General features: G+C 35.7%; 1 long non-coding RNA gene across 13 annotated transcripts in view; it reads left to right on the top strand.

Moving 5' to 3' along the window:
- Positions 1-26,497, top strand: part of LOC109447544 (uncharacterized) — a 659,535-nt gene that overhangs the window by 542,097 nt on the left and 90,941 nt on the right. For all 13 annotated transcript variants that reach the window (XR_012494223.1, XR_012494217.1, XR_012494213.1 and 10 more), the window contains one exon: positions 5,304-5,387. This is a non-coding gene — a long non-coding RNA (uncharacterized LOC109447544). The remainder of the gene's footprint in view (positions 1-5,303; positions 5,388-26,497) is intronic.

Below are 26,497 nucleotides of genomic sequence, written 5' to 3'. Positions count from 1 at the left end.
TGCCATATAATTAGCACTCTCACGTCCAAACTAATCAGTAGAGGAATAAAATGTCCCTCCTTTCCATCAAAATATTTGAGCTCAAATTTATATTGAAACATATCCAGGTGGAAAAGAAAGATTATGATATTTGTTTTCTGGTTTAATGATTTTCAATACTGAATAGATTAAAATAATACAAAATAGCATAACATTTGCTAATATTTATTGAGTGTTAGAACTATATTAAATAATTTACCAGAATTATTTTATTGACATACAATTGACATATAACATTGTGTAAGCTTAAGGTGTACAAGGTGTTGATTTGATACACTTATATATTGCAATGTGATTACCACCTTGAGGTTGGGTAACACCTCCGTCATATCCCATAATTGTCATTTCTTTTTTTGTGGTGAGAACATTTAACATCTAGTTTCTTAGCAACTTTGAGGTATATAATACAGTATTGTCAATATAACAACAGAGTCAGCTACTATAATTATCCCTGTTTTACAGTTGAGGAAACAGGCTAAGAGAGTTTAAATTAGTGGCTCAAGGTCAGCAAACTAGTCATTATTAAAGCCAGGATATGATGCTGTGTAATGTAAGGGTTCCAGCCTTTCCCAGGGATGCATATATTTCATTCACACAGAGTCTGGTAAAATAAAATCATGTTTCCTCTCTTATGCCTGTACACTTATTGTGTTCCTATGGCCTTTAGAAATAAAACAAACTTTTGCCCAATGTGAGTAAAAATTCTAGCTCCTTCTCCCATTTTCTTCTGGCAATCCAAAGACTTTGAGATCTATCATAGCTGTCCATATGCCAACAATATGTAATTTTCATGATTACAAAACAACAGTATTGTAGATATGAAACTATAACCATATATATGTGTATATATACATATATATGGTTACAATCACTCCTCCTACCACATTTTAAGGGATCTATATTTATTTTCTGCAATAACAATGTTAAGTAGATTATTTTTCTAATTAAAACATCAAATTCTTATTTAAAGATTGCTTTTATTTGACCATGCATTTACATATTACACATGAGTCTATGTTTGCAATTTGTTAGCCTTCTCTCTACTGTACATTTGCTCCACACAGCTCTTTTAATGCAAAAAAATGTTGCTTTATAGGATCACTTTGCCTCCATGTGTTGCAGTTTTATTATTCCTATATTTAATTGGAATACTTCTATTGTGTAACCAGGGAGAGTTCTTTCAACCTGGGAAAATTTGCTTCAAATAGTATAGATATATTTATTTATTTACTGACTTACTTATTTTCATTTCCCTAAAATATCAACTTTGATTAATAATTATATACAGGCTTTGTTCTTCTGATCTGGGTGTCAACAGTAATTGGAATCCATATCCATATTCTACTTTGCAATCATGCTGCAAAAGGCCAATAAATTCCCGCTGAGTGTGTTACTTGTTAAATTTAGTGCGTTACATTCGGGGTAATGAGTAAAAGCAGTGGGCCGTTACCGTCTGGCTGGCTGAGGAAGGCTCAAACAGCCAGACTCCCCTGAGGCCTTGAGCTGGCTTACAACAGTGACAGGCAGAATCAAGGGAGTCCCAGTGCATCCCAGTTCAGTTTGTCTCCCTTCATTTCCTCTTCTGTTCAGGCTGGAGGGAAGTGAGGTAATCTTAGCCATTAATTCACCACACTTTCATAAAATGCTGCATGCTCTGGTTTCATTCTCCAGCAAATACAGTTCAGATAAATAGTTATATATTTATATTCAGCAGAGAGATGAGAATACCATTGAATATTAACTAGTAACTGTGCCTCCATGCAGTTCACCTTATATGTCTACACATGTCTATTGTGGATTCATTTGTCTGTATTAACAATTCACATAAGTATTTTTGTATGAGTGAATAACCAATGAAGCAACCCCCACAGATATATATGTACTTATTTCCATCTCATATTTATTAAACATACACAAGCAGTTACTGAAAAATAAACGGACTACCACATTCTTAAGCCGACACGTAGCTCTTCCTTAATAAATAAATTTATTCTTCATATAAAAGAGGTTCTTTCTTAAACTGTAATATCATAAAATTTTAACATATGTTGTGAATGTATACATGCAAGAACGTGAGAGCAACCTGATCTATATTCTCACTTAACTGTTTTTTTTTTATTGATAACCGAGTGAGTCTTTACTCTCCCAGCAAATAATTGTTATGTTTCTTGCCAAAGCCAGCTGACACCCTTAATCCTTTGAGTTACTGTGAATGTTAATATCCACCAAGAAACAACTAGATTTTGAAAGAAAAAAAGGAAAACATAATTTGTATGAAATGAACGTTTATTAAATGTCTTGGAAAATTTAGCACAGGGTATCCTTTGCTATCTATGATAGGGCAGCTGGTTCCAAATAACATGGTGTATCTCATTAAAGAGATATTAGATATAATTATGCAATATATAAGTGAGATCATTATAGTAACGTTATCTCAATGAGGTAAGTAAAGCACAAGTGAAATCTAACACTGTTGCTTGAAAGAATTTTTGAATGCAAATATAAGGAATTAATGATCACTTAAGTGTACACTGAAAGATATTAAAACCCAGTCATGAATTTTTGACAGGTAATGCAAAAATAGATTATGTACCCTGATTAATTCTACTGTAGATAAAAATGAACTACCTGGGCAAATATTATCTTTTAATGCAGATAGATCATTTTCTAAACAAAATAAAAAGGCAGTGGAAGAGTCATAGGTTTTATTGTTTTATGTTTATTCTATTACCTTTTCTTTGGCACTTCTACCATGTCAGAGATTCTCCAACTTTAGCGTGTAGCAGAAGCACACAGACGGTTTGTTGAAACACAGACCTGAGTTTCTAATTCAGTAAGCTGGGTGGTGCCTCAGAATGACATTTGTAAAGTTCCCAAGTGACACTGATGCTGCAGGTCCAGTTCCTGTTTGAGGACCACTGGACTAAGTGAAGGTCACTGTAGAAGACACTTCACTCACATTATCTTCTTGATTATTTTTCCTGTAAGATGGGTGTCCAAGGATCCTATATTCTGCTTGTTATTTTCAATCAAGCTGTATATCTTGGGAAATCCAGATTCTATACAAAGAAAGCTATCCTGAAAATATAAATTAGGCTATCTGCCTGACAAGTGCGTTTTGCATATTTTAACAACATATTTATAAACAGCAACATAAACAATAAAATGAATAGATATTACCTAGCAGGGGAGAGGCCAAAAATAATGTTTGAGTTGTATGTGAACTAGTTAGCTCACTCTTATCTGTAAAGAGACATCTGTTTCCTAAAACATTTGAGTATGTTAACTGCTTAATTGATTGATTCTAATATACAGCATGATGACCATAGTTAATACTGTATTGTATATTTGAAATTTTCAATAGAGTATAAGTCTTAGGTGTTCTCATCACACACACACACACACACACAAATGGTAAATGTGAGGTGATGGATGTGTTAACCTAATTATGGTTATTTCACAATGTATACATAGGAGTATATCAAATCTTCACATTGTATACATTAAATATATATATATATGTTTGTCAATTATACCTCAATAAACTAGAAGAAAAAAAATGAATTGATACTGTCAAACAAATTTTAAATTAAAGTAGCAATCTAATGATTATCCTATATAAAACAGCAAGTTGCCTCCCTTTATTGCAATGTTAACTATAACTTATGCTGATTTATTCCCTAACAGTATGTTTAGAAAAATGCATATAATAAAATGCCACCTAAAGTTTGCATATGAGTTTTGTTTTGTTTTTACCTGTCTCTTCTCTCAAGTCAAGCATGATAATTGTTATGGCAACAATTGATATTCAAAGTGCATTTCCAGAGGGAACATTTCCTTGACTCTATTCGGGTATCCTTCAAAATCTGATCCTTATTATGAACTCAAATGTCTGAGGTTCCATAAAATCAGGAAGCATATATGTGGTAATATACCAAAGATAAAGGAAAAGATTGCAGGACCTCAATACCAGCTATAACTTCACATTTTCTTGTGTAAGACAGCCCAAACCATATTTATGAAATGGACAGAGTTCTTAGTCTTGCAAAATTGGGCTATAATCTGTTTTTCCATGTTGGTTTTAACTGAGCTGACCAACTCTGAAAAACCCTATTGTTGTCTCTACTCTCACCCCAAAACAGAGCTGGGCACTCCATTCATCTGCGTATTAAAAAAATGATAAAACAATGATACAAGTGCTTTTCAATCATTTTAATGTGGTTATCCTAGTCCAGAAGAAAACTCTGTTTCCCCAGGTCATTTTGTAAGAATCCAGAAAAGCTTTTCCTTATGTTGCATTATGTGGGTACAGAGTCCCAGAGAGCATTTTCTAGGCTCTCGGCCTCATGTGGAAAGGTGCTGGCTCAGGTAGTAGATGGCCATCAGCTGTGACTCGTTGGCCATCAGCTGTGACCAGTTAGCCATTAGCCACTAATATAACTGCTGTGGCTACGCTAGGGGGTTGGTTGGTTGGTTGGCAAAGAAGCAGACAGCGGATTGCGGATTGTTTGATCCTACTTCCCGTGTCTTGCCTGGCTGCCAGTGAGACTGGGGTGCAGGAAAACCCCTCATTGGGTACTAGCGGATGTTTGTTTTTGTTTTTTGACCAGCCACCATCAAGAATATACTGGTATGACTCCCCTATCTATGGTTCTGTTTGTTCCTTTTTGGCCTCACCATATCCTGCATTCCTGTGCGGGGAGCGGGACCAGAGACCCCGCATGACACACTATATCCACAGGCATTACTAGACTGAGTTCAGACTCTGTTGACTCTCCTCCATTCTCATACTTGACTTTACTCTGCAGTCACATGAGGAGCTTTAGGAAATACGCCTGGATCTCAACCAGAGAGATTTGGATTTAATTGAGCTGGTGGGTAGTTAGGCCAGTAGGATCTTTTAGAAATCTCCCCATGTGATTACAATGTGCAGCCAAGTTCGAGACCAATGTTTACAGTTATTTACAGGTGAATCTTATAAAAGAGCTACTAATAACAATGAAGTTAATGTAAGCGTCTCACATTCCAGGAGTACTAGCATATGGGACATAGTAAAGTGTTCATTTCCATTAGTATTGATTTGTGTGTATGTGTGTGTGTTTGACCACAGCAGATATGGGGCTATCAAGGTGAAATCCATTCTATGGATTTACCGTAATCTTGGTAATATGTTAAGGTAACATGCACTTATAGAAGCAACACTTAGGATGGGAGTTTAAGTTTCACTTGATCAGGCTCTTTTCTCTCTTGTTCTACTGCATTAGTTCCTTAACGAGAATTCCCGAGAGCATATGATGTGTCAGTCGTCGTGTGAGAACAGGAAAACACGGTGGTGAACGAACATCAAAGTAAGTTTACCTAATCGTTGATAATATGCTTAGAAAATTGAATGCAAATGTAAAAAGCATTGGCAAAATAAGACACTTAAACATTTTTTTAAAAAAGATTAAACAACAATGAGTTGGTATTAGAACATGGATTATAATTGATGATTAGAAAGAATGTGAATGTAGGAGAAGTGAGAAGTGGGGGGAATGCAAAAGGAAATATGGAACAAAATATTCATCTTAACAGGAAGGGGCCAACTATGTGCCTTCATTCTTAGCTTGGATAATAATACAAGTATAAGGTATAAAGAATTATACGTAGACATTTTAGGGGGAAGCGCATACTTATAAAACAGGTGAACATGGTATATAACTACAAAATCGTTGGAGAAGCATCAGATAATTTGAATAATGAAAATCAAGAAAATAGAAGGAAAAGTTAATAATTGATGTCTATGAAGTTTTGTACCCTCTAAACAAAAACTACACATTTTTTTCAAGCATCTGTGGTTTATTTACTAAAACGGATCAGTATTAGGCAAGAACAAATAAATGGTAAATAATAGAAATTGCAGAAATCATATATGGTTACAATTTAATAGTACTAAAAATACATTTTCCATAAAAATACCCCCAGAGTATTAAAAACAATCAAACAAATTAACATTAGATAAGTAAACCAGTTGCCTAAATAATCATTGGGATAAAACAGAAAATAAAACTGTAATTGTAGACTATTTAGAAATCTAATATTACAGCACCACATTTCAACACAAGTAGATTATCAACGCTCATTCAGAGACAAATTTGTAGGTTTTAATTATATATATATGATTCATATATATATATATATGAATCATATATATATGTGAATCAAGTCTTTATCTCAAGAACTTAAGCACACTACAAATCAAAGAGACAAATCTTAGAGACTGAAACAACACATATTTTATTGAACTGGAGAAATGTAAAATCAACAAATGTATCACATAACTTAATTTTTAAAGGAAAAATCTCTAATTTTCTGCAAAGAGTGAAAAAAGAATAGAACTGAGAAAGAATACAACAAATAGGAAATGGAAAATTATATAAAGGGCAATATTGTTTAAGAAAGTAATTGCAATTTTCTTGATGAAATACTAGCAAATATAATTTGTATAGTGTATTAAAATAATATCCAATAATCCATCAATACTTTCATTTATCTCAGCCATACGTAAATGATTTCAATGACCAATTTACAATATTTGACCTTATCATATAACAATACTGTCTCTCCAGGGATTCAATCATTTTTTTAGGGCCCATAAATGTTTTTAAAGTGTATTTCTTATAATTTTATGTTTTTGTAAAAATTTGAATCAGATATTCTTATTAAATTTTTACCTGGTTTTTCCTGGATTAGAAGAGTCACAAAATTCCATACATACTGTAATTTGAATGTAAACAGAAAATATAGTATCTATAATCTAGTTTTCCTCTCAAATCCATACCCAAAATTTATCAGAAAAACAGTGTTCAATCTCTTTAAATCTACTCTAACCTACTATGTTAAATATTACTCAGTTTTCTAGTCATAAACCCCACTCCATCATAATCTCTCCCTATTACCTGGGAATTACAAGCGCATTAGAAATCCAGTCCTGCTACTTAATAGAATCTGAATTTCAGTTTTCGCTGAGGTAAGGGAACGTATTCAAAACATGAGCATTTTTTAATCGATATCATTAAATTGTGTGTAAGTTTTTGAAACTTTTCATTTCTATACTTTTAATTTCATGCTACTGTCTTTTTAAAAATTCCTTTTATTTTTATTTATTTTACTTTTGGCATATATGATACATTGTTTTAATATGATACATTTTTAAGAAATACATGTTAACTTACTAGAGACCTGCATTTTACTGTCTGCTACACTTGCTTACCTCTGTCATCACTCCTTGCATTTTAGTTTTACTGGTCTTAGAACAGCCCCTTCCCCCCACACACCCTCCCCCATGCCCACTCCCAGTGTGGCTCCTCCAGTTTATTGATGTGGTGAGGGTGGAACTGACTTATGGGATCTTTGTAGACTGGACATTAGGATATAGGACTATACTATGGGAGCAGCAAAGTGGTATCTGAAGCCTCATTCAAAAAGGTTGATCCAGTCCAAACCCCTCTCCAGCATTCGTGTTTATTTATAGTTTCATTCTTCTTATTGTAACAACCCACATCCTGTAATAGGCAATTACCAAGAGGCTTAGGAGAGGCAAGCTTCTGTTGTTTGTCTTCCAGGATTTCATCCTGTGAACTTACGTTTCTCTTCATAGACTGGATACCTAGCACTTACCACCTTACACTTGAAGAGAATCAATCTAGATCATCAATTTTCCCATTTCTTAGCACCACATATTTTGGTAATTCACAAATGGTCCACCCAGACGTCTAGGGGAAACTGATCTATCAAAGATAACACGAGCATAATTGTTCATAGAAGAAAGTAAAGAAGTCCAATTCTAAATATATTTAATCATAAAAAGAATTTAGAACTAGAATGCAAGATATACTGCAGGAAGTAACATACATCATTGAGGGTGGGTTGAAATCCCATTTGAAAGCAGACTATCACCCTGGAGCCAGGCTGTAGTTCCTTCCCTAATTAGGAATGTACTAATATATCACACACTTTGCCTAAGAAATTTATATGTATAATTACATTTAACCATTCCAGTGCCCCTTTCAGGTATATTCTATTATTGCCCTTCATGTTTAGATAAGGGAACTAAAATTGGAGAGATTAAGAAATCGGTCCTCAATGATACAGGTAATAAATAGCAGCATCGTGATTCAAACCCTAATTTTGCACCCAATTTTAAGTTCTTAAGCACAATGTTATAACATTATTATATATTACTTTTATTGATTGCAGAGGATTGAAATCCAATTTACAGTTAAAGGAAAAGCACAAATCATAGAAAGGAACCTGAGGATTTTCATAGAAACCAAAGACAGGAATGTAGCTGGGCCTCAGGAACATCAGAAACCATGCAATAAACACTGTCCAAACTCTCGGTTTTCATTCACTGTAGTCCTCAACCCTTCTTACTACCCCTTACTTGTTCCCTCTCCCACCATCTACCCCCTCCCCCTACTGGCGTACTCACTTTGGTTCACATGGTGGAAACCTGTTTGTGTCAGTTTTGTATCTCCTAGTTCTAGCACTCAATGCCCAAAACATGAACTTGACTTGCTTTTGATCACAAAGCCCACAAATCATGGGAATGGAAACCTTTGGCCAGGTTTAGGCCATTGCCCATTCTATAACAAATATTAATTCATTCACTTAAATCAAAATTAACTTGGCATGCCCTATGTGTCTCACACCATCCTGAGTACTGGGAATACAGAGGTGAATCAGATAGGCAAGATATGACATTTTAGTGGGAAAAGATAGGCAACAAATAAGATAAAATATATGTTTCTGAGAGGTACATACATGTACAAAATATATACATAGCCAATTTTCAATGACACTAACTTAAAGCAAGGTTATATATATATATATATATATATATATATATATATATAGCAAGTGAGGGAATGGAGGTCAACATTAGGTAGAAATATAAGAGCATATTTCTCAGAGATGACATTTAAGTAGAGACTCAAATGACAAGAAGAAACCATCCATTGAAAAATCAAGATCACTCCAGGAGGAGAGGATGAAAGATACAAAAACAATGACCTGAGAATATTAGGAAGCCAGGGTGACTAGAACTTAGTAAGTGAATGGGAGAAATGTAGGAGATGAAGTGGGAGTCAGAGAGGGAGACAGGGACTAAAAGTCTGCTCTGGAAGGGAAAGCATTTGATTGTTATTCAAAGTGGAAACAAGTTATAGCCAAAGGGAGGGTGCTATGATTTGCCCAAGTTGGGTCTAGTATCCCTTGGGTTATGTTTTAATTTGGCTGCTGTTCCTACAGCCAGAGGGCTGTAACAGGAGGAGGCATATGTCCCCGTGGGAGCTGTGGTTCTGGGCAGATAAAGCAATGAACAATTCTGTTCTCGCCACAATTCTGTTCAAGCCCCTCTTATAAATCCCTTTAACAGTTAGTCTCCGAATATTGTCAGGCACAGTAGCCAGTGTCCTGGCTTAGCCAGCTTTATCTAGAAGGTTATATTTTCCATTACTTTTAGGTATTTTAGATTTTCTGGTCTTCTGTACAATGTTAAGGCTTTTTAAAGAGGCTGGCTCAATTTGACTTATCACCCAGTTAGGAAAAATATCTTTGTCATGCTGATTTGTTGATGGATTACCAGGTGGTGGATATCAACTTGAATACTGTCTATTGCTTGTAGGCACTGGCTTCCAGTTCTGTTTCACTGGGCTTTGTATCGTAAATTTTCTATCTTCCAAGCTCCGTTATTAGCCATGCTTATTTTCAGTTTTAGTAAAAGTGATTGCATCCTAAGCATGTTGGCATCACAGAGGTATAAAAGCAAGGCAAACTCACAGGCAAATGGAGTAAAATGGTAAAGGACACCAGGAGAAAGGAGAGAATCTGGGAGCAAGAAGAAAAGGGAAACTCTAGACAGTTGAGATAGTAGTGCTATCAGAAAACAAAGACATGGCCTGAAGAGTTACGAATCACTGCAGCAGAATTAATGAGATGGAAAATTTTTCAAGGAAAAGACTTAAACATAGATAAAGGAAGAAAACACAGCATAAAAAGAAAAGAAAAGAAAATAGGAGAAAGGAAAATTTTTTAAAAACCCAAGTGCAAGGTGAAAGAGGAAAACAAAAGAATGGATAAAGTAAGAACTGGTGCATTACATTAAAACAAATGTATTGTTTTCTTTATCTTTTACTCTCTTTGCATTTCTCATGTAGCAAAGCCAAACTGAATGGATAATTTTGTTTATGTACCCAATTTGCATAATTGTGCAATATAAATTACAATGCTAATTAAGGACAGCCCTTGGGCTTCTGGAATTGGGTCAAAGTGGCTCCCTGAGTGTAAGGAGGTTGGGGCATTGGCTCGGTCCCCACTCCCACCACAGGGAAGCCAGGCAAGAGAAAAGAACCTCTCTGACAGTGTGTGAAATCTTGTCAGAATTTGTTGAAGACCCAGAACCGTACATCTCACTTCAAAACTTGGCTTTTAAAATCATCTTTGTGTGATTCCACAATGAAGTGCTTAAAACCTAGAAGTTCTCCTAAAAGCTGTGTTGGTTATCTTTGTATGAGTTTTTCTTTTCCTTATTTTTTTTTTTTTTTTTTTTAATTCTGAGAACATTTCTTTTCAAACTGTAGATAATTGAGCGTGAACCTGGCATGCAATATTTTCTCACTGGACTACTGCCAGAATTGTCCCAAACCATGCCGTGCCCTGCTCGGGCTCCTGAGCAAGGGGAAGATGACGAGCTGATTTCTGAGCTTTAGTTAAGTCCATATCCTTCAAACTAAGTAAGCTATTGCACTGTAACTAAATCAAAAATTCAGTCCCAGAGAGTTTATTCCCTGCACCACTCCTAGTAGGGGGCTATAAGGTATAGAGTTCATATTATCTTGAGCTTGGGTTTTTTAAGGAAAGAATATTTCTGAGTTACTATAATGAAGGCTGGCATAACTACAATGGAGGGGCCTCTGTCTAAGCCTGTTCTGAAGGTGGCATTTTGCAAGCTTTTTTCAGCCAATGAACCCTGAACTCAAGCAAGTATTACATGCAAAATAGAAAGAAACAGAGCCCAAATCACAGTGATTGAAGTAGGGACAGGGGGTGGGGGGGTGGGCATCGGCACAGGCACCTCAGGTCTTATCTCAGGCTCTCTATCCACTTTCCCCTCTCTCCTCCCCCTTCTGAGAGTATAGATGCCACTTCTGTAAGGGATTTATTATCTACCTAACTCAGGTAACAGCATAAAAGTTAGGGATGTTGGTTTTATACACTCAATTTTGACTTTAAGACACGTGGAAGTTCTGTTCGCTAGGCCCATTGTAGCAATAATTGGCCTATTTCCCATCCTGTGTTACTTTATCTTCTAAAGCAATGTTTCCCAAATTTTCTCATGTCCAGGCATATGAAAAAATGATAATATTTCTTTGGAACATTGGGGTAAACTAGATGAGAATTGGGACTTTCAACAAGGCTACTCGTTTTCCAAGGTGACGTCTCGGGGTGTCTGGCCAACCCAACCCTACACCTGAGGCCACAGACATTGGTTCATGGTTGGACATTAGACTAAATTCTGACAAATGACGGTCAGTCTCAGGAGCAACAGGGAAAGTTGGCAAAATTTCGAAATATTGTTTGAGCATGTAGATACCATGGATAAATTTTCCAGCTTACTCCTGGTAATGAGACAATATGCTTTGCATTTGGCTGAAGCTGGTCTGAATTGAAATTGAGTTTCATTTTCAACGGGGGTAGGAGGGGGAGTCCTGATTGATATATATTTTATTACCTAAAACTCAGACCTCATGGGTCATGTTTCAGTTTTTCAATCTCCCAGACTCACCATTTCATAGAGGATAGAGTCAAAATTTTTATCTAATTTTAACTAATATGTAGGTCTACCTACAATGCCGTCAATATGGAAGTGGTGTTCTCTCTCACTATTTTAGTGATGACAGTCTGAGCCGAGGGTGAGCATCATCTCTGGTCTGGTTAGTATCTTTCTTGTTTAATCTTCATTGAGCAGCCCTCAGTGGGCAGGTTGTTGGCGGCTCCTAAAGCTGAAATACTTTTTGGTAGGTGTTCTTTTTGTTCTGCTATGACTCAGGATTTAGTCATTCTGGCCATTTTCCCTAGCATATACTCGGATCCTAATTGTAAAGGCATAATTTTACAATGTAGATATCTTAAAGAATACTCCCAGTGATTGTATAGACTATATGGAGAACAATTACGATAGAATAATGGTTCTCAAAGTGAATGGATACTAGCAGGTTCAGTATCACCTGGGAAGTTGTTAGCAATGCGTATTCTTGGGCCCCACCTCAGGGCCACTGAATTGTAAAATCTGGGGGTGGGGCCCAGAAATCTATGTTTTAATGAGATGATTCTGTTGCACAGCAATGTTTGGAGCCATTGTCAGGGAGGGTCAGGCCTGGAGAACATCTTGGTTGAGGACTTCCGAAAACCCTCTCTCTCGTTACTCCAATACACGTTCCTTATGCCTTTTTAATTTCTATTTCATTGGCATTTTCTCTTCCATAGCGAACCACTAGAGCTGAATCATCCCTAATCAGCAGTGTTTGTAATTTAACAAGGTCATGCCTACTTTGTGTGGGTGACTATTGTTAGGTTCTCACTTCTCTAAAATTTTCCTGGAAAATTGGAAAATTAAGCTAACTAGATTTTGTTATTAATCACCTGCCATCATATCTCTTTCAAGGATGGAATTTTGAAATAATCATATGAACTTTTCCCCTTCTTGATGATTTCAGGCTAGTATTAAAATTATTAGGTTGCTGCAAAAGTAATTGCGGTTTAAAAGGTTAAAAATAATTGCAAAAACCGCAATTACTTTTGTACCAACGTAATATATTTCCTAGGCATACAAAACCTGATGACATTATAAGATACAAAACAATCCATATTGGATGGCCAGGGAACATCATTCTAGAGTTAAATCCATGTCATGAAAAGTCCACCAAGAAGGTAAACTACATTTGCAGAAGCTGAACTTGCTATATTTGTATCATAAGCAATAGATACAGACAGACACATGCCCTGTTTAGGGGGTTGGAGTACCAGCTCTAGAGCCATACCCTGAGCTCAGAATCTGTTCCAAAACTGGTGATTGGACCTTGTGAAATCCTCTGCGCCTCAGTTTATTTACCTGCCTATCATGGAGAATATATTCAGTAAATTTTCGCTAAAGCTATAGCTGTCGTAGCATCAGCCTGCAGAGGATGCCACTCACAGTAGTCAGGCAAGGTGTGTATGCACTAAGCATCAGTCTCTGACAAGCCACATGGAGACGACAACTTGATGACAACAAAGACTTGGTAGAGAATGATTCAGCCCATAGTAAGAGATGAAAGCAATGAATAGTTTTTATAAAATCCGCAGTATGTATTCAAACCAAATGTCACTTTAATTATATACAATGTGATTTAGTATAATTTCCAATTTACCCAAACCCAGAGGCCTGCGCCAATTTCAGTTAAAGGAATAGTTCTGTTATTTCTAATCTGCTTTCTTTTCAGTTGACTGTGCAAGTTCTTCTGCCCTTTTTTAGAGCCTCATTCTCTTCTAGCCTCCCTGCTTCAGAAGATGTTCCATTCATGTTTACAAATGATGGGCTGAGTTGGTGTTCTCATGCCTGTGAGCACATACTATTGTTTGTGGAAAATGTTCTAAAATTTGTAAATAGCTCAAAGTTGATGTTAAGATAAGATTCTTGATATACACAAGACCAAAAGTGGTTTGGCTTCTCTCCATTTTGGCTACAAAAGCCTGCCAGGAATTATTAATTATCCCAGAATGTCCCTGATCTCTGCATGCTCTTTCGGTATATTGGCTCAGAATTTTACTGTGGTTTTTTTTTTTCCATTTGATACTCTACATATATCTTATTGTCTACATTTGTTCCTTCACCGTTGCACCCATCATATACTTTCTAGTCTTGAAAATTCACTTGTATGACTGTATATACTTACTAAAATATATTAAGTGCCGGGCACTGTTCTAGGCATTTAGGATACAATGGTTAGTTCTAGCCATTATGATGCTTATATTAACTTAGTGAAATAAACTGCCATTCCCTAGAAGACAGACTGACACTTATTTTATCTGCCTTATTCTTAGTAGAATGTTGGGAACATAAATAGATGCTCAATAAAAATTCATGTATTATTAAAAGAATTATTATATTTAAAATACTAGGAACTTTCAAGGACCCTGGTTGAAGGAAGACTTAAAGAGTGGGAGATTAAACTGCAAGGTACTTAAAAGGATACCTAGGAAAAACGAAACCAGGGTTGTCGTTGTCACCTAGTAGCTGTATAACTTTAGACAAGCCTCGGAAGTTCATAAAACCCATGAAAATGGCTCATGCAACCTTTCAGGAATGTTGTGAGAATTAAAGATATGGAATATTTGAAAGCACTTTGATATATTTTTTAATTGTTAACTTTTTCTAGGCAGACAGGATTGATTTTCAGAAATGTGTTTTAAATAGAAAGATGATGATGAGAATGGGGAGTTGTTGGGATAAAGGGAAATGTGACCTTGTTCACAATCAGTAAGGACTACCATGAAATTCCACCCCCCAGAAAATCTAAAATGAGTATGTGTGTGTATGTATAGTATATATAGTGTGTATATATATACCTTCAAGAATTTGTTACTTGATCATTAAGAGGTTCAGCTACAATGTTATATGTTACATGTTACAACATACAGTTTATATCATTATTGTATGGTAGAGTCAATTAAAAATATTTACTCTCTTATTCTCAAATATTTAATACATAAAACAAACAGGAATTTAAGTATTACTCAAGCTCATGAAAATAACATATTTTGTGGACAACAGTTTCCTGGGTTATTAGTTACTTTGCTATTTGTTTTTCAGTAGGCACAAGCATATTGTGAGATGTTCCATATTTAGGAAACTTATAACAAACTGTGAAGAAAACATAATGCATTTTGGGTGAGCCAAAGCAGTAATCTAACTATTTCATTAAAATTCAGACCAACACTTTGGGTTGTATATTTATTCATAGGTAGATTTAAAAATATTATCGAAGGTACATTTCTCATTGCCACTTTTTAATTTTCATTTTTAGATTATGGGAAATACATTAGACTGAAAATCAACAAACATGAGAACTGATCCTGACATTGACACTTCCAGCTTGGATATCTTGGATATCACATCTTGAAGGAGTCCTCCCTGCACCCCTCCACCAATAGAGAAACATTCTTCCACTGTGCTGTCCTCTAATTTGCACTCACACCTTCCTCTATGGTAGTTACGTGTTCACATGCCTATTTTTTGTATCAGATAGTGAGTTCCCCAGTGGGAGACACTTTGTTTTTTTCTTTTTGGTAACTTTAAGATAGGGCCTGGCACATTGTTGATGTTCAAGAAATGTTTCTTGACTCAATTATCTTTTTTCAAATATTCTTGACTCTATTAATCTTTTATTAACTCTGGAAAAATGCTGCAAGATTAGTTAAGACTGTCAAGAAGTCTTTTTATTTCAGTTTTGATTAAGCAATAACTCGAACCTCAAAACATCTCATTATTTGATTTAGAGACATAGAAACCTGGGTGAATAACACTTATATTCTTATGTTCTTTGAACAATATGCTTATCCTTTCAGGGAAAGGATCTACTGAGTAAGTTCATAGGAGGTGAATATGAGCGAAATGAAGTGGTGTGTGTGTGTGTGTGTGTGTGTGTGTGTGTGTGTGTGTGTGTGTGTGATTTGAATGTTAGATGGGAGAAGGGAGTATTAAGACAGCAGATCTTGTCTGTGATAGTTACCAGCAGTGACAGCCACTACCCAGTGCCTACACAATATCCTCTTCACCTTTCTTACTTAACAGCCATTCCAGTTGAGTAAAAATGTGTCCAGCTATAAAAACGTTGCTTTGGCAGCCTCCAGTGCAGATGGAGGCAGTCATGTGACTGAATTCTGGCCTATGATAAAATTAGTTGAAGAATCTGGTTGGGGGCTACCTGGAAAGCTTCATAAGAGACAGAAACTCACTGGGATGGTCCTTTATTCCCCTTGCCTTCCTCCCAGATGGATGCCCAGAGAAATAACCATCTCGCAATCATGAGGATTAAATCCACATTGTAGGCTTGATTTCAATAGGAATACAGAGGAAATCTGGATCTTCGATGACACTGAATCACAGTACTCATCCTACCTTCCTATCCATGGGGTTGTTGCATGAGATAAATAAACCCCTTCCTGTTTAACTCACTGTTGGTTTTTCATGAAACTCAACGCACAATCTGATACATTTGCCCTTCCAAGGAAAAGGGAAAGACATAACTTTCAAAGTCTGATTAGACTTTTATATGGCTAAAACCACTCTACTGAAATAACTCCATCTCTACCCATGGTGCAAGATATGACATATGGTGTCTCGTCATTTCTATTTATTTATTTGTTAGTTTTTCCCGAAGCCTATGTTTGAAGAACCCATGAAAGATGTCTTAGAGGTAAATAGGTAATTTCTGTGAGCATCAATAGGTAAATTCAGTTAACTATATGTATGCCTAGGTTTGGCAAAAATCAAATAAGCAACAGTCCTCACATACTGCTGTTTTAAATTAAGTTTTATTTGTCTCTGGGTGTGATACATACTGCAGAAGCACAATCAAGTGAACATTGGCAATTTGCTTAAATCTTGCTCTTTGTCCTATTTATATAATTGTGTCCATGGTTCTCAAGTGATATGTTCCTGCAGCTCATCTTCTGAAAATCTTTCCCAGATGTCCTGAAAATTTTTCATTAATTTTTATATTTTATTTTTGATAAGTAAGTACACATGCTTGTGACTGGAAGAGAAAACACCCTTCTTTTAAACCCAGAGGATGATTTGGCATTGAGAATAGTTGATTCATGCTCTGCCCACTCCACCCCTGTTGTTCAAATAGAGATTATTGAAGAAGGCCCTGCCCTATACATTTAGCTGATCCAAAAATCAAATGGAAAAATTACTGTATTTTAAAGATTTCTGCAGGATCTATGTATAACTCAGTTGTTTCCTTTTTCCCCATTAAGAGTCATATTATCCTAGAATAGGTTCCATTCCTAAGTATCAAAACTGGAACACAGGTTTAAAATAAGAAGTGACAATCTCTTTGGTGGCATTTATCCACAGAAGTGATATCTCTGATTAGTGAAGTTCAGGTCTGAAAACTAGGCCTGCTATCTCTTAATTTGTGGAACAATAATAAACTCTATATATTGACATGAAGGACTATTTATGATGGGCAGCTATCATGACATACATTGTTTCTCTTTATTAATTGTAGTGCTTTTTCATGAGGAGTATGTACATATACTTGTATGTGTATACTCAAGTGCGTGTATGTGTGCGTGTGTTTGTTTCATTAGTTCTAAATATACCAAAAGAATGAGAAGAAATATTTATACTTTGAACTGAAGGACCTGGCTTAGCTCAACATATGTACCATCTACTTTCCAGTGTCCAATCCTTTACCATGAATGATGGAACCTAAAGCTAAAATTGAATTTGCTAGACTCCTTTGCAACTTGGTTTCTGGGTGAGATTATGTTTGACCCATTAGATGTCCTTACATAACAGTGAAACAAAGGTCACACTGGCTGATTCTGTATATTTTTAAAGACCTTTATTGGGGTACACTTTATACAGAATATAATGTACACATTTTAAGTATATGGTTTGAGGAGTTCTGACAAATTTATAGACCGGTGTAACCAGTATCAATATAAAGGTCCATAAGAATTCCCTCACCCCTGAAAAGTCCCTTGTGCCTCCTTTAAAATAATTTTCCACTCCCACCCCAACCCAGGCAACTATTGATCTGCTTTTTGTTACCACTGAGCATAGTGATCTTTCCTAGAGATTCAAAAAAGTGGGATCATATATGTATCCTATTTAAGTCTGGGTGATTTCACTCAGTGTTGTTTCTGAAATGTATTCCTACTATTCATATGGTGCACAGGATTCTAAGATGGCCCCTAAGATTCTTGCCTCCTGGTATGCACACCTTCTCCCAGTTACTCAAACAGTAACCTAGATGATGTTGTGAAGTAATTTTTCAAATGTAGTTAAAGCCTCTAATGAGTTTACCTTAAATAGGAATATTTTCCTTGATGAAACTGACTTCAGCAAATGAGCCTTTAGAAAAAGTTAGAGATATTTGAAGCATGAGAGAAACTTTGCCATTGGCTTTTAGAGAGAACATCTCTATATTGTAAAGAAGACCTCAAGGCAGGGAACACCAACCAGCCTCTAGGAGCTGAGCACAACCCTGTGTTGACAGCCAGCAATAAAGCTCCAGCCTCAGTCTTATGACCATAAAGAACTGAATTCTGTCAGCAACTGCATGAACTAAGAAGTTCCCCCGATCCTCATGAGATCACAGTAGTGGCCAACACTTTGAATTCAAGCTGGTGAGACCTGAGGGGAGAACCCAGCCATCCATGCCCAGACATCTGATGGACAGAACTATGAATTAATAGATGGGCATTGTTTGAAGCTGCTAAATTTGTGGTCATTTGTTATGCACCAATAGAAAATGAATATACTGCGTATATCATTAGATTGTTCCTTTTTATTGGTGAATGCATGTGTATATTATTACATAACAAATCACCAATAGTCCAGTGTCTGAAAACAACACACATTTATTACCTCATATTTTCTATGGTTCAGAATTCTCGGCATGGCTTATGTGAATAACTTCTCATTCAGGGTTGCTAATAAGCCAGGGAAGAGGGGTCTTAGCTGAGGTCTTATCTGAAGGTTAACTTGGGAAGGGTTCACTTTCATTCTCAGTTAATGTGGTTGTTGGCAGGATTTAGTTGCTTTGGAGTTGTTAGACTGATGGCCTCATATACCTCAGATACAGACAGCTGTTAGCCAGAGGCTCCCTTCCATTTATTGCCTGCGGGCCTCCCCAATAAGAAATTTGCTTCACCAAAACCAGCAAGGGGGAGTGTCTGCTAGCAACAAGCTACAATCTCCGGTGATATACTCGTATATTGCAAATGTTTTTTTTCTCAGTTTCTGGCTTGCATACTCATTTTTAAATGCAATTGTTTCTGGCTTGCATACTCATTTTTAAATGCAATTGTTTCTGGCTTGCATACTCATTTTTAAATGCAATTGAAGACCAATGAAGTTTATTGTATCTATATGTTATGATTGATACTTTTTGAACTAACTATAAAAATATTTCTAATATAAAAATATATTTTTATCCTAGAAGTTTTAGAATTTTAGCTTTTATTTTTACATCTGTGATCCATTTTGAGTTTAACTTAAATGTATATTTTGAGGTAAGGGTTGATATTTTTTTATTTATAGATATTTCCAATTGGTCCATCACCATTTATTGAGAAAATTCTCCTTTGGCCACTGAATTATTTTGTCTAAATTATTATGTGTGAAATCAAATGACCATATATGCATGGTCTACTTTTGAACCATTTATTTTGTTCCATTGATCTATATGTGTATCCTTTCACAAATACCATTGTCTTGATTACTGTAAAATTGTTGGAAATCTTGGAACCTATGTATTCCAGTTTTGTTCTTTTATCAACTTGTTTTGGCTATTCAAGGTCCTTTATATTTCCCTATAACTTTTGAATTAGGTTGTCAATTTTCCTCAAAAATTAAGCTGACTGGAATTTTGAATAGGATTTTATATAATCTATGGATCAATTTGGGGCAAACTGGTAGCTTTTAAGATTGAGTATCCTAATCCATGAACATGGTATCACTCTCCATCACGGTTTTCTTTAATTTCTCAGCAATGTTTTATAGTTTCAGTGAGCAGGTCTTGCAATTTGTTAAATTCTAAGTATTTCATGGTTTTAGATGCAATTATAAATACTTAAAAATTAATTATCCTTTGTTCATTACTAGTACATAAGACAATTGATTTTTATATCGATCTTGTTTTATGCAATCTTGTTACATTTGTTAATTCTCGTAGATTTTTGGAGCTTCATTAGGAGTGTCTACATACATCATTATGGCATTTGCTAATTAAAGCAATTTTCCTTCTTACTTTCATATTGTGTGTCTTTATTTCCTTATTTTGCTTTATTTCACTTCAGTACAATGTTGGTTAGGGATGATGAGTGTGGAGATCCTTCCCTTGTTCCTAATATTAGGGAGAAAAATCTTTCACTCAGTATGATGTTAGCTATAGCTAACATTTTAAAGATACTTTTTATAAGATTGAGACTATTTTCTTCTATCACTAGTTTACTGAGATATTATATCATAAATGGGGTTCAATTTTGTCAGGTTTGGTTTTTTTTTGTATCTAGGGAAATTATCTAATGATTCTTCTCCTTTATTCTGTTAATTTGATGAATTTTAAAGATTGATATTAAAAAGGTAACTGTGTATTCCTGGAAAAGCCCCATATGGTTATAACATATTCTCTTTTTAAAGATTTACTGGATTATATTTGCTAATGTTTGTTCAGGATTTTTGTATCTCAGTTTATGAGGAATCTTTGTACTTTTCTTGTAATATTTTCAATCAGGATAATGTCTAATAAAGTGAATTAAGGAATGTTCCACTCTCCTGTAGTTTTCTAGAAGAGTTTGCATAAAATTGGTATTTTTCCTTAAATCTGTGCTAGAATTCACTGGTGAATCCATCTGAATTAAGAGATTTCTTTGTGGACTCATACATTGTATTTTAATACATTGGCTTAAAGCTGGTCACAGTATTCACTTATTGTCCTTTTGATGTCAGTAGAATTTAAATTGATGTCCCCTTTTTTATTCCTGACATTGTTGATATATGTCTTCTCACTTTGTCTCACTGTATGTTCCTGTGCATCTTTCCTTCTTAGGGTTCATCATGCATTTATATGGTAAATGTTTTCTTAAATTTGAAAAACTTGTTTATTATAGGTTCAAATATTTGCTACCAACCCTTTCTGGGATTTCAATTATATAGGTTTTAGATTGCTTAATGTTGTCCCACAGGTCACTGAAATGCATTTCATTTTTTTTTTTTTTTTCCATTCTTACCTTCCTCTCTTAGTTTGATCTTATGTAGTTTTTACTGATATTTTTTTAATATCTTACTAGGTTTCCTTCTGCAATGTCTAATCTGTTAATCCCATATAGTAAATTTTTCATGTTATTCTATTTTTCATCTCTAGAAATGCCATCATTTTGTTCTTTTTTAAATGTTTCCTTTCTCTCCACACTCTGTTTTTCTATACACAATTGAACTAAACTGTAATAGCTGTTTTAATAATTTTTTCTTCTAATTTTCATTCTATCATCTCTATCATTTCTTGTTCTGCTTCTACTGGATAATTTTTCTCCTGGCTATGTGTCTCATTTTCCTATTTTTTAGCATGTCTAGTAAGTTTTGACTGAATGCTGAATGTTTGCATTTTACAGTGGTGATGGTCACCAATTGTCCTCCTTTAAAGAGCAGTTGGCCTTTGTTCTAGAAGGGAATTATAATTAATTTACTTGCAGTTCTTCCTACTCTTTTTTTGAAATTTCTTTTTATTTTTTTGGATATGACTAGAGCAGTCTTTGGGTATTATCTAGCTCTGCTACTAAGATGTGGCTTTTTGACATTTCTGTTGAACTTCGAGCGTGATCAGCAAGGACTCTCCACACTGGCTGGAGGAAACGCAAAGGATCCCCAGTTTTCCCAGCCAATTTTTGCCTGTTCTCATGCAGTTTCACCTATGTGTATGCATCTTACTATTCAGCTAAGTCTCAAGGGGACCTTATTATGTTTTCGAGTGTTCTTTTTCTGCATACCTCTCTCCTCTTTGGAACTCTAATTCACTATTTCCCTCTCTTTTAGACTTCCTGAATTCCAGTCTCTTTCTTCTCTCATTGGTGAGACAGCCATGATTTGCTAAGACCCATCCTTCCTGCTCCAGGTTCTAGAATATACTATAACTGCAGGTAGAAATCTATAACAATCAAAAGGCTTTCCTCAATTGTTTCCATTCTTTCAGTGATCATAGTCCTGTGTTGGCTACTGTCCAATATACAGAAACAGTAGTTTATTTTCTTATTTTATTATTTTTGTCTTTAATTGTATTTTTATTTGTTAACACCTTATCTGTGTTTTTCTCAGTTTTATTAAGATGCAATTGACATATGTGTATGTTATTTAAGGTGTACAGCAAAATGATTTGACTTACATATCAAATGATCACCACAATAAGTTTATAATGTATATTGAAGTAAATTAAATCACTGTTCGGATGAAGGTGGTTAAAAGGTACAAACTTCCAGTTATAAGATCAATAAGTGTTAGGGATGTAATGTACAACATTACAATGTATTACTACTACAACAGTGTACTACTATTGCATGGTATATATGAGAGTTGTTAAAAGAGGAAATCCTAAGAGCTCTCATCACAAGGAGAAAAATTACTATTCTTCTTTTTCTTTTGTATCTATATGGGATAATGGATTCATTGTGCATTTCTTCCATCTGGCTGTTCCTGAAAAAATTATTAAAAGTTACAGTGAATGTTTAAATAAAGTATTATAGTAAACAACACATTGACATTAATGCCCCTCAAAATACTCTCCCTTGCTTCAAATACACTTATCCCCATTGTTCTTGCCACTTTCTAAAGCAGTTCTGGAAGTCTTCTTTTGAGAATGTCTTTACTTCATCCTCCATCATGACAGTGCTCTGTATCACACATCGCTTCTGGAACAGCAATTTCTATCAAACAAAAACATTACGGTGTGTTCTCATCCACCTTATTCACTGGCTCTGGCACCGTGTAACTTCTGGCTCTTCCCCAAAGTCAAAGTAACCATGAAAGGAAAATGTTTTGAATCAATTAAGGCCATTGAGGCAGCTACGACAGCGCAACTAAAGATACTCAGAGAAGAGGACTTCCAGAACTGCTTCAGTAAGTGGCAAGAATGATGGGATAAGTTTGTTTGAAGTGTGTGTGTGTGGGGGGCGGGGGTATTTTGAGGGAATTAATGGCAATGTGTCTTTTACTGTAATAATTTTTTTATTTAAGCATTCGCTGTATTTTTTATCACATCTCGTATATATCCTTTTATAATAAACTGGTAATCTAGTGAGTAAAATGTTTCTCTGAGTTTTGTGAGCTGATCTAGCAAATTAATCAAGCCCAAAGAAGTGGTGGTTGGAACCTCTAATCTATAGACACAGAAGCACTTGTGACAACCTGAACTTGTTATTGGCCTCTGAAATGGGCAACATTGTAGAATCTGAGCTCTTAACCTGTGGAATCTGATGCTATTTCCTGGTGGGGAGTGTCAAAAATAAGTTGAATTGTAGGACAGCAGCTGGTGTCTAGAACTCCTTGGTAAAATGGGTAAAAAGAATCTGAAGGTCGGAATTGAGTGTAAAATTGTAACCTTTATCCCATAGGAAATGAAAATCCACTTTTTTTTGGAGGATGGGTTATAAATGAGCTTATCTCTTCTAGCTCTTTTTCCCACTTCCACCTCCTCCTCCTTCAATTTGTTCCAAGGTCGTCTTTCCAGTAGTGTACTCTACACACTCAAAACTACTTCCTAATCATTTGCATGTTTTTAGCAACTCCCCCAATCCTCTTATAATCTCCCATAATTTCCTCTTCTCCTTCCTCCAAATTATTTTCTAAAAGTTTCTATAGGGACACTACTATCACTTAGGTGTGTGTGTTTGCAAGTGAGTCATACATAGACGTAGTAGCATTTAATAGGCGTTTTCTTTCACTGCAAACCTAGAGCCTATTTAGATGTTGATTGTACTTGAATATTCCTTTGATTAACAGGTAGAATTTCTATATTTTCTATAGATTCAACTCTAGTGTAACAAAATGCAAAGCAGATTCAAGTTTACATCTACCACGGATCTGTTCAAAATGTAAACGGAACAAAGGCCTGAGTGAGTGGAAACCACACTGCATTCCTTCACTGGCAATACTCTGGTCCACTCTGGCTACAGTTCTTTCCCTTAGGCATGCTAAGTGGAGCAGGGACAGCTGATAAAGGGGACAGCAGTTTAAACATTCTGTTTTGCCATGTAAATATTTTCTAAACTCCAGTACTGGAATATTACTCTCAGCAGTTTATTAGTTCACAGTAAAAATACAAGTGCAAATAAGTATTGCATGCGAAGATGCCTTTAATATTATATCTAGTCTTAATATTTCCAATGTAGTCTTTGCTGGAAGTGAACAAAAATGAGGATTAAAAGCTTTTCACAATATCTTCACAATGGTTATTCCAATACAATGAAAACAGCTTGATGGCATAATCTATGGAGTAACCTGTGGTAGGTTGAATATCTCCATTTTCCTTCATGAGTCTCTTCTTCTGCACATCCTGTGACCACGAATTATCAAGTATCATATACATACTTTGTTTTCCAAGCCTTACACATTTTAAAGGAGCATTTTTAAAACTCCCATATTATAAAGCATAGCACAAGCCTCAGGCAAAATATCACAACATAACTGGTCCTGATAGGAAAACCATCCCAGAGACATGATTGTTAGAGAAAAGAGACAGTTAAAGAGAAAACCACAAGACAAATGGCATCACTTGTGCTATAGCCCCTGATACCAAACCTAGATTTAATACCTCATCTAATTACTGTTTCAACTTGTCAGAGAAATATAATGCCAATCAATCAGTCTGAATTTTCTGGTCAGCACCAATAACATAATCTGTCAAGTGGGCCCTCTCTATATATACCCCAAAGAAAGAAGAGGCAATTGGCATGATAAAAACCCTTGCTTTCCCCTTTACCCCAAAAGGAGATAATCCTTTAAATAATATAAAAATAATGCTGGTCTAAAAAAATCCATTGTTACTTTTGTTAATAGCTCCCTTACCTCACCTTTTTGCTATAAATGCCTTCCATTTTGTGCAATCCCTTGGAGTTGCTAGATAGGATCCTGACTGATTCATGAATTACTTAACAAAGACAAATACATCTTTGAATTCACTTGGTTGAATTTTATTTAACAAAATAAAAATTATGTAGACTTGCTAGACAAAGTTTTCAGTAGTGTCTGCTCTCCTTTGAAAACAACAAAAATAAAACAATGCAGAAAAGTTTGCGTGACCACAGATTCTGAAAAAGGAAGAATGTTTTAGCTACTCTTTCCTACACCAAAGTATTTTGCTTCTCCCCATATCCCAATCTTAACTAGAAGGAAAATGAATATATTCAGTAACAGTAACCAGGCTCCTAAGTGGCCTCATTTTCCCACTCTACTCCCAAAAATGACAGGAAAGATCCCAAAGGCCTGAGAGGAGAAAAACCTACAACAAAAGGTTTGCTGAGCCTATGGAAAGACAGAATAAGCAAAGGTGTAAGAATAGTCTTTGAATGTGAAGTGGCAACCTGCTTATTCACATGAGGATGAAGATCGTGTCTAAATCAATCCTGCCCTTGGCATACATGGTAGAGAATCTGATACTTGTGCAAATGTGGCTGTTGCTGTTATGACTAAACAGATGCAATGAATGGGACAAGGCTTTAGGTTGGGCAGTGAAAAAAATTGCAGATTTTAGGACTTAAAACAGGAATTGTGAATTTGTTTCTGTAAAGGGGGAGAAAGTAAATATTTTAGGCTCTGCAATCCATACTGTCACAAGTACAGAAATCTGCTGTTGGAGAAGGGAAGGCATCAATAGACCATATGTAAAATAATGTGCATGGCTATGTTCCTGCAGGCCATAAATTGCCAACTCCTGCTCTAATGTACTAACATTAGTCACCAGAGTGGAGCCAAAGGATGTCTCTTGGGAAGTTGGAATGAAAGTAATTGATGCTGAGGTTTATTGTCAAAGGGGAAGGCTAAACTCTAACTCCCGTAGCTTCTGCTAATAAACATCTCTCTAAGGAAAAAGCTTTCTGGCAATGCAAAGGAAGCACCAGCAGAAATTCCACAGGTATCTTTCCCATCAGACTGCTGCCCTCATTCTCCACTCCACAGCACTGTTACAACTTGCATGGCCCAGGAAGGTACAGAGTGTGTTCACTTAGTAAAGGGAATGAGTTAGGTGTCTTTCCTGCATGTTGGGAATGGAATATATTGTTTCTCACAGCCAAATCAATAAAAATATTTCAACAGTTTAAATAAAATTGAATTCTCATAGTTACACTAAATAAGTGGTTCTCAACCAGGGATGATGTGACATGTCTGGAGACATGTCTGGTTGTCATAACTGGGGGGTGGCTACTGGCATCTCATGGCTAGAGGTCAGGGATGCTGCTACATATCCTATGATTCACAGGACAGTTCCCCATAACAAAGGATTAGCCAACCCAAAATGTCAATAGTGCAAAGGTGGAGAAACTCTGTGCTAATGCTTTGATACTTTCTTCCTTTAGTGAACATAATTGAAATACAAAATACATTTTCCAAAGAAATATTGGGAGCCATCACCACATTAAAAAATTCTCA

The sequence above is a fragment of the Rhinolophus sinicus genome, linkage group LG01 (genome assembly GCF_036562045.2).
Source record: "Rhinolophus sinicus isolate RSC01 linkage group LG01, ASM3656204v1, whole genome shotgun sequence".
Classification (NCBI taxonomy): Eukaryota; Metazoa; Chordata; class Mammalia; order Chiroptera; family Rhinolophidae; genus Rhinolophus; species Rhinolophus sinicus.
The sequence above is the reverse complement of the archived record's forward strand: the minus strand, read 5'-3'. Positions and strand labels throughout refer to the sequence as shown.